The sequence below is a fragment of the Beta vulgaris genome, chromosome 7 (assembly GCF_026745355.1).
Source record: "Beta vulgaris subsp. vulgaris cultivar EL10 chromosome 7, EL10.2, whole genome shotgun sequence".
In the NCBI taxonomy this organism is placed as follows: Eukaryota; Viridiplantae; Streptophyta; class Magnoliopsida; order Caryophyllales; family Amaranthaceae; genus Beta; species Beta vulgaris.
In genome coordinates, this window is record NC_079208.1 from 9,359,832 (window position 1) to 9,369,611 (window position 9,780).

At 34.1% G+C, this 9,780-nt stretch overlaps 1 long non-coding RNA gene across 4 annotated transcripts; it reads left to right on the forward strand.

Moving 5' to 3' along the window:
* Positions 1-4,025: 4,025 nt before the first annotated feature.
* Positions 4,026-9,657, forward strand: LOC125499414 (uncharacterized). Of its 4 annotated transcripts, none has more exons than XR_007276288.2 (3): positions 4,026-5,187; positions 5,629-5,719; positions 9,292-9,657. It is a non-coding gene; the product is annotated as an uncharacterized LOC125499414 (long non-coding RNA). The 4 variants fall into 4 exon arrangements; XR_008967086.1 differs by having other exon boundaries at positions 4,026-4,866; positions 4,982-5,719; XR_008967087.1 differs by having other exon boundaries at positions 4,026-4,672; positions 4,788-5,719.
* The last annotated feature ends 123 nt before the right edge of the window (positions 9,658-9,780 follow it).

Genomic DNA, 9,780 nt, shown 5'->3' on the forward strand with positions numbered 1-9,780 from the left:
TTAGGCACGGTAATTAATGGTTACCAACGCCATATCGCAATATATCTTCAAAATCATCGCAAGATAAAGATATCAATCCATATGAATGTTCTGCAATCATCCAAGCTTTCGTGCCAATTCCAATCAACTCCAATAAACGCCATAATCCTACAAAAACAAAACAAATACACCCGAGAAGAGCAATAGCGAAAAGTAAAGAATAATAGCTCTAAGAGATTAAATATATGGGAAAAATATGATGGAAACACACAAATATATCACATAAAAATGAGTATATAAACGTGTTATCAAACACCCTACATAGTCCCTCAAGCTTTCAGAGTCGCCTTGCTTGATGGACATTAGCTCGCCGGTAATATTCTCTCTGCGTTTGTTACTGACAAAGTGGGTAACAAACATGGAAGTGAGCTGGCGGAAGTCAAAAACAGTTGCCGGTGGTATACTCTTAAACCATATTTGGCCAAGCCCAATTAGCGTAGAGGGGAACACCTTACATCATACCGAGTCGGTATCCATGTAAAGCAGCATGTGTCCCTCATAAGCCGATATGTGGTCCTCCGGATCAGTCTTTTGCATGTCGGCATCTTGATCTTCTCCATGGGCTCTTGAAGGATGACCGTGGAGAAAGGAGAATTTCTCAGGGATATTGTTGCCCTGCGCCTGTACTCGCCTCCCTTTCTGGGCTGGTTTGACTGTTGGATCTCCGTCTCTTGCATCTCCTCTTCTTCCTCCTCCCCAAACTGCTCATTGGGGGTCTTGGAGTCGGCCACCTAATCCTGGTCATTGCAGCCCTATTCACCCTGGCGGCCTGTCCCCAGTGAGCGCATCTTTCTCACTTGGTTGTAGGCTTTGCTCAGAGGACGCTTGGCGGTTGGACCAGTCGGTGGTGTCTAGCTAGCCATGGCCTGAAAGACCTCTGCAGCACTCTTGACCTATTCTGGGGTGAACATGTGTTGGAGCGTCTCGAAGATATTCGGTTGAGGGGTCTTAGTAGCTTTCTTCCCCTTATCCGTTGGCGGTTTGGGCAATCCTGCCGCCGGCATCGGGGTTGAGAAACTTGGTGGTGCTTTCCCTATAGGGATGTTGTTTTCGTCAGTTTCTGGCATCCCAAAATGCTGATTAGGATCCATGAGAGTGATTTTTTTGGTAAAACTATGGCTTAGACTCAAAAGTATAGTTCTCCCCTCCTTCTAGCGCCAATTGTTCTGGTATGGAATAAATGATAGGGTGTGAACCGGTATGTCCTTCAGATGTAAGCCGGTTTGGTTTCCTGCCAAAAGAGAACACATAAACTAACCTCGGGGGTTGATCCGAGGAACCCCCCTCCGATGCCTATGTCAGTAATGGGTTAACTGGTAGCTCTCAAGTGGAGTATGATTGTGATTGTGACGTACCTTATGACTCAGATCAGCGAGGTATTTGTAGGAGCCGGCAAGAGTCATTGTTCAAGTAGGACTCTGCTCCTATTTGTTGGACGTAGGTATATTCCTTTGGGATATACTTTCATCGTCTATTGGTTCTTATCTTTAGGCCCGTTGGCGCATTTAGATAAAAACTGGATCAAGCCCAGGCCCATGGCAAATGGCCCAGGGAGGAGTACCGTTAAGGTATCCTAATGAAAACGGTATGACAAAGTCAACGATTCTGTGATGAGCGTACTGACCATGACGATTCATATCGCTCTAGGTGGACCGACATGGAACTTAGTCAGCCCCCATACAGTTATATAAAATTTTCAAAATAAGGTCAATGTCATTTAACAAAATGGTTTTTAACAGTTTCTCATTCCCCTGTCTTTATTTTTTATGAAAAGTATTGATTGGATACGATAAATTTGTCTTCTTGGCAGAAGAAAAGTAGTGAAAAATGTGGGACCATAACAAGAGAGACAGAAATACAACAATATTCTGGGACATGATAATACTTCTTTCATTTCATTTTAGTTGCAACGTTTTAACTTTTGCATTATTCATATGGTAACTTAGTTTTGACTGACCTCTTTTCACTAATGTATAACGATAAATATTGTTAATAATACGTGAGATATCGTTGGATTTGTCCTACATTATATTCTCTAAATATAAATATTTTATAGTTTAACAAATAGATAATTATATATATTAATAATCAAAGTTGTGTAAAAAGTACGTAAAAAGTCAAACTGTTAAAATAAAGAGAAAATAGAGCGAGTATGAACAATGAGGTAATCTTTTACACTTTGCTTACCAAGACTGAAGGGAATGGAAGGGAAGGAATGAGGAGGAAGGGGGGGCAAAAGAAAAGGTGGGAGAAAGTAAAACTCTATGTTTCCTCCAAAACCCTCTAATCTTAAAGGTGTCTCTTTTATCATGAGAAAGGGCTTTTTTAGAAATTTATAGCGAATTTTTTTTATCACTATATATTGAACTAGTGCATATCTGAAAAATCTAAAATGTGGGTTTGTAGAGATGCTAGAATAGTTCATTAGGTATTAGGAAATATTATGTGTTTAATATGAGTGCAGATCCTCTAAAATTTTAATAAAACTCTAAAAGGTAAAGTTCTATTTGAACCATATATTTTAAAATCAAGGGCTTATATTGGTGGAAAGTAAAAATTTAGCAATCTGATTTGTGTGGACCCGGTTTACGTTGCCATTAGTGTGCACCTGGCAAAACAACATATCATTACTGACAATCCACTATAATATGTGAAACCCACTATATTATGCAGAAATCCACTATATCATTCAGACCCACATTATATCATGCAAAAACTTACTATATTATTCAGACACTCACTATATCATATATAAACTCACTATATCATTCAAACACACACTATATCATACAAAACTCACTATATCATTCAGAAACACACTATATCATGCAGAAACTCACTATATCATTCAAACACACACTATATCAAGCAGAAACTCACTATATCATTCAGACACTCATTATATCATGGAGAAACTAAATCATTCCATATGTTAGAACACGCGTCATTATATATACTACGTAACTTAGATCTTCCTGTATGTTAAAACATTTTGATTAATTCCTCTATTATATTGCATATAATTTCACATTATGTTTTCCGTTAATGAAATATACTATATTGTATATAAGTTCACTATATCTCTTTAGAATTCACTATATGAAGTTAATATCTTACCAACTCGGTACACACTAAGTTAGTGTGCACCGGGTCCATTTAAGTTTTTTTTTTTTAATTTAGAGGGTGGATTTTGATGAGAATTAAATAGAGAGAATTTTGGAAAGATTATATGTGAGTTACTGATTTTTTATTCAATGGTTGATATTGCTCAAACTCTACCTTATAGAGTTAATTTAGGAATCTAGAGGATTATTATCTTTAGTAAATAAGTCTACTACGTTTAGGAAACTATATATGTTAGGTATGCTAGTTATTCAAAGTTTATAAGATATACTATTTTTTTATCAGTAGCTAATGATGGAAATGAGTAAGATCTTATGAGAATGAATAATTACATGAGAAATGAGAATGAATTTTACGTGTTATAAATTTAATAAACAAGTGATGTAACTCTAATGAAAAAGTGATGTAACTTCAAAAAAAAGAATATTAAAAAAGAAATTCGAAAAAAAAATTAAGCTCGAAGTTTTTTGGGATATAACTCTAATGAACAAGTGTTGTAACTCTAATCTGATCGTGTGGGTTGAGATTCATTCTCATTTCTCATGTAAGGAGGCATTCTCGTAATTTGAAAACTGAAAACAAGAGTGACTTTTACCACTTTCAAGGTATTTTTATATATATTAAAGGGTAACTTTTGCCAATTTGAAGGTAACTTTATCATATTAAGGGTAACCTTATATATATTTCAAGGGGACTGTAATAGCCTATATTTTAAGCAGGTTTAATAACGACTTTATAAATGAGATTTGATAAGTATAATAACTGATATTTTCAGACACGTTTTAGTCAAAGTTAGCTATGTTCATATTAGTAAAGAAATTACTTTGAGAATTATTTTTATCGTCTAAAGTAAGTTTCAAGCACAAATAAGTTAGTATGGATTTTATATAATAGAGACATTGTGTTAAGGATTTTAACCTTTGAAATAAAGAGAAACCCATTTTTAATTACAAATTATGTCTCCTCACTCATGCTACCTACTCTAGATGCTAGAACATCTCTCTCTCCTTTTCATAACTTCTCAATCAAGTGCCAAAGTGTATTTTTTCCATAGATCAATTATTCTCTTCAAGATTTCAGTTTAATGACCCAAGTGGTTAAGAATTGGGAGAAACCTTAAAACCAAAATAAAAACCCAAACAATAATTTTCTCTCTCCTCTGATTTTATACCCCGTACTGTGCATGCTCAATTTCTGCATTTTGGAGTTGGAATTTGACCAAACTTATTGAATCAAAGTTGTAGATCTTGAAAAGTTATTGAACTTAGACCCAAAAATCACTTGATTTGGAGTTCGGAGCTATGAGTTATGGTCTTTGCAAATTTGGTGTTGCTACCTCCATTTCTCTCTCCTCTGTTTTATTCCGACAATCTGTTTCCCCAATTATCTACAACATGCAATCCCATTTTGCTCTTTGTTGCTGAATCAAAGTTGTAGATCACTTCGAGCTAATGAATTTGGGCACAAAAATCACTTGATTTGGAGTTCAGAGCTATGAGTTATGGTCTTTGTAAGTTTGGTGTTCCTATCTTCATTTCTCTCTCCTCTGTTTTTATTCCGACAATCTGTTGCCCTAATTATCTACAACATGCAATCCAATTCTGCTCTTTGTTTCTGAATCAAAGTTGTAGATCACTTTGAGCTAATGAATTTGGGCACAAAAATCACTTGATTTGGAGTTCGGAGCTATGAGTTATGGTCTTTGTGAGTTTGGTGTTCCTATCTTCTTTTCTCTCTCCTCTCTTTTTATTCCGACAATCTGTTTCCTCAATTATCTATAACATGCAATCCAATTTTGCTCTTTGTTTCTGAATCAAAGTTCTAGATCACCTCGAGATAATGAATTTGGGCACAAAAATCTCTCAATTCGGAGTTCGGAACTAGGAGTTACGCCTCACACAAGTTCAGCACTGCTGTTGTACCTTGTGTTGTGCTGCTGTCGTGTGGTTGGCTTGTTTGCCCATGTTGTCATTGCTAACTTGTTGCCTTGTTGCTGCCATTGTTGGTAGTCCTTTCCATATGAAGGTATAAGCTAATTTTTCTTAATTCCTCATCTCCTTTGATTCCAATTCAAGTGTGGTACAATTGAATTTTATAATTTGATTTTAGAAACAAACTTGGTTCTCAATTTTGTTATTGATTAGCAAATATAGTTATGATAAGAGTTGTTAAGCTTAAATATTGAATATTTTATTTTTCTTATTGAATTGAAGCTTCTAATATGAAGTAAGCCTCTTAAGTTTATAAAAACTGATTTTTATAAATTATGTTGTTTGATAATACTCTCTGAAATCAGAATGATGTTAATTAGAGATAGAATTGATGTTGTGAGTTGGATTAGTAGAATGTGTCGTATATAAGGGTTGTAGTGGTTAGTTCATGGAAGAGCTTAGAAAGTATGAGTAATTCAATTTGTTTATCTAAATTGTTGTGAGGATGGTTAATGATTGTTGTTTTTGTTTTGAGGTCGTTGTTGGAGTATGTATATGGAGATAAATTATGAAGTTCGAGCTATAGTGGTTATCCAGAATGTCGAGTTATTGGGAATTGTTTCAAGGTACACACATGTCCTTCCACCTTTGAATCTATATTCGTGTTTTATGTGATTTCATGTGCTGAGTTTAATAAGCCTTTTATATAAATACAAAATTATTCAAAGTGTTATTTGTGTCTTTACAAGAGTTGTTAACTACATATTTGGTTTTAAGCTATGAGCGAAAGCTATATATGTGATGAGTTTTACTGAGTGATATTTTTATGAAGAACTGATTGGAGGTAGTTGAATCCTTCAATAATATAGATGTGTGATGTTATTAAACCTACTTGTTTCCACTTCGAATTTATAATAAGTTTTTTATGCTTAGTAAGTTGATCTTTTATATGAAAGTGTAGCTATGAGAATTAAAGCAAGGATCTTTAGTATATCTAACTATATAAGTGGTTTTACAACAAGTACTTCGATTTACGAACTAAGCCGGGACGTCGACTCGATATCTTTATGAACTCGCTTTCGATTTAAACTATAGTTATATTTGAAAGTTTCAGAGAAAAAGAAAGGAATTTTGATCAAGGATGTTGGGTTAAAATTTCAGGTTTAAGGCAATTGTGAAAATATTTGTGATATAAGTTTTATATGGAACTCTGAAAGTATGAAAAACTCTTTACTATGATTTGAGATCTTGATTATATATGATCATGAACTTTGAAAATTATGACTTGGAGTTATGAACAAATATGAACTCGTGAAATTATAAATCAGAATTTTCTAGTTCTATTAATGTCGGGGAGGATCTTTACTCCTACTTAAATTTTTATGAAGAAGTTCTCATAAGGAAAAAGTCTCTCAAATTTGGGTCAATTAATGAATATTATTTTCGGATTTAAGTTTGAAAACACGTAAGTCTAGTGAAACAAGTTATATCTTTACAGAATATCATGGATGAATTATGTTATATGGAGTTTGGAATCTAAGTTAGAATGAGTTTGCTGTGAGATGGGTACTTGTGAAGTTCTATTTAATAAATACAATTGCCGCTTTGAGGATATTATTAGAAGTAGTCATATCCCAAGATTTAGTTATGGCGTATAAACAAGTTTGAATGGTATCACCCGAAGAAATCACCGAAAATAATATGGAGCTTGGTTATATAATTAAGAATGAAGATTTGTGATGTCATAATTGAAGGATGAAGTAATTGCTGGGAGGTTCTAACTAAGAATGAAGATGTTATGTGGTGGACGTAGATTAGATAGTTAGGGAATAGTAAATTTGGATGTGAATTTCAAAGGTCAAATATTAATTTATGAGTTAATGAAGTTGTTACAAGAGGTTTTGAGTTCAGAGGATGTGTAGGATTTGAGATATGAATGTTGTATCAGTGAAATAAAGGATCCAATCTTGGTGGTGGTTTAGATGAGTATCTATTAGAGAGATATAATTTACAATACTTATGTAATAAAAGATCAATCCGCAAAGGGGTCAAGTAAAAGAGTTTGGAGCATAATTTCGTCTATTGGATGAGTAAGATTATATAAATGGATGTTGGGAAAGAAAAATATAAATCTAGATAATAGAGAGCATGGTAATTAAAGTTATATAATGACAATAGTAAGCGTATGGTGTTAAGGCTGATATGAGCTTTCAGTACAAATACATGGGGACGTATGGTTGTTGAATTATAAATTTGAGAAGGATGAGGACAACGAGTGGAGTATTGGGAAATATGGAGTGAGATATTTTGACTTGCCATAGTAATTGTAGATGATTTATGATACTGTAATAAGATTATATTATGGCAATGAAAGTTCATGTATTGGGAATAAGAAAACCTTTAAGGGGAAAATTCATATCTTGAGAATTTTGGAATGCTATAGTTTAGATGCTATAAGTTAAAGACGGAAGTCCAAGTACAAAGAGAAACTATTATGATGAAGGGAATTGCCAAGACATGTTAGATGATACCTTATAGTCTACAAGTAAAACATTACAGGTTAATCGCACGAGCTTAGAATTGGGTCTCCATAATAGTTATCTTATAAGTCTTTGAGAAACATATTTTATACTTTGCTTATGTTATGGGTTCGACTGTGGAGAGATATTTGATTTCGAATACGTTTTATGTATATTACTTCCTTTAAAAGAATATTTGAGGTAAGTGAGGTTATTTGAGATTCGAGTTTGTGTTATAATATGATTATTGAGGTTCAGGTATTTTGGATATGTTAGTTACATTTCAACTTTGTTTTGTTTTATATATATTAATTTACGAACGAGAGTTTGAGTCGTTGATACACTGTGGAATTGAGTATGCGATATGAATTAAGAACAAGAGTATAAGTTTTGAAAGATATAAGTTTGTATTATTGGGAAAATAAGCATTATGATTTAGCGATTGTTTTATGGGGAATGTAAACAACATTTATGGAGCGAGATGCTCAATATGTGTTATGGAGTGGGTATTGTTCCTTTGAGTAGTCATGATCGAAAAGTTATTGAGGTTAAGTTTTGGAAATTCCTAATTTGAAGTACCGAGCAGGAAGTTATGTTCATTTTAAGTTCAGTATTTTTGCTGTAATTATTTTGACAAAAGTTCCAAATGTTCTTGTTAACTCAACCCTTTTGGTAAAGTTTAAATGAGCACACTAAGTGCCTATACGACTTTTACAAGTAGTAAAGAATTGATTATTTCCTTATATCTTTACACGTAACTAATATGTGATTGTTGACGTAAAACAAAAGATTTCAAAAGAAGATCCAAGTCTTGCAATGATTAGCAACACCATAGTAGTGGTGATTATTTTTCCTCTTCATGGATAAATATGTGTTCTTTGAAACACGTGTGGTATTGATAAAATGTGCATTTAAACTATTTATGTAAATAAATTATGGATACAAGTGGGTAAAGGTCGATACCAAATAAGGTATGGTATGAACAACAACCCTTGGAGGATGGGTGATCTCCTTTCGAACCCTCGCTGGGTGGGTGAAGTCCAGCAGATAATAAAAATGGGACATGTCCTGGTTAAGGCTTGCAAGCATAAATATTTAAACGGTGGGTTGACGACCTCCATTAGCTTAGAGACAGTCGGCTCCTTGTGTAAGGAGCCCCTCTCTATTCGTGTTCGCTTTACCCAATGAAATTAAATGCTATCGACCCAAAGGGTTTTTGAATGATCTAAGTGGTGATCTTCATGATAAAAATTCTTACTTTAATACGATTGTGCAAGGATAGTAATCCTGAAATTTTTAAACAAGTACCTTACTTGTGAAGCATACTGAATTTTAGCATTAATTGTATACGAATGGTCTTAAGCCACCAAAATGAGGTTTTGGGATGAGCTTATGTATTTCAACTGTTGTTGAACATTGACCTTATGGCAAGGAACTTATTATCTGTAGTATATGTATGAGTACTCTTTATTGGACTTTCTAGTTAAGGGTTGCTGGAGTCGTGATAGAAACATTTCTAGCTATTTGATTTTAAGTATTTTTGAAGTCTGGGATTGTTCCACTTATGAGTAATAAACCGCACAACTATATTTTAAGCCACTAAAATGAATTTCTGGTTGGACAGTGTGTGTACTCAGTTTTTCTGATTTTGTTCTTCGAACCTGTCCTGGTGAGGGCAGGGTTCATTGTTAGTGATTTGCAGGGTTGATGTCGAGGTCGTGGAATATGATTATTGATCAAGAAGAAGAGTTTTATGTTATGAAATGGTGGGCTGAGGTTAAAGTTAGATGTTTTGTTTCAAAGTATTCGTAATCTGTTATTTGATTTTCAAGTTGTTATATTGTGGGCCCCTGACCCACAGATCCGGGATCGTTTTTATAGGTTTTGTTTCCGCTGTAAATAAATGCAAATTCGAGGTTTGTTAAATGTTGATTGTGTTTTTTGTATCTTAAGTGTGATTAGTTAGCAGCTCGGAAGTGCGGGCTGTTACAGGTGTGAATAAATGTAAATTCGAGGTTTGTTAAGTGTTGATTGTGTTTTGTGTATCTTAATTGTGATTAGTTAGCAGCTCGGAAGTGCGGGCTGTTACAGGGACCTTTATATATTATAAAAGTAACTTTACCACTTTTAGAGTAACTTTATTATTTTAAGGGTAACTTCATATATTT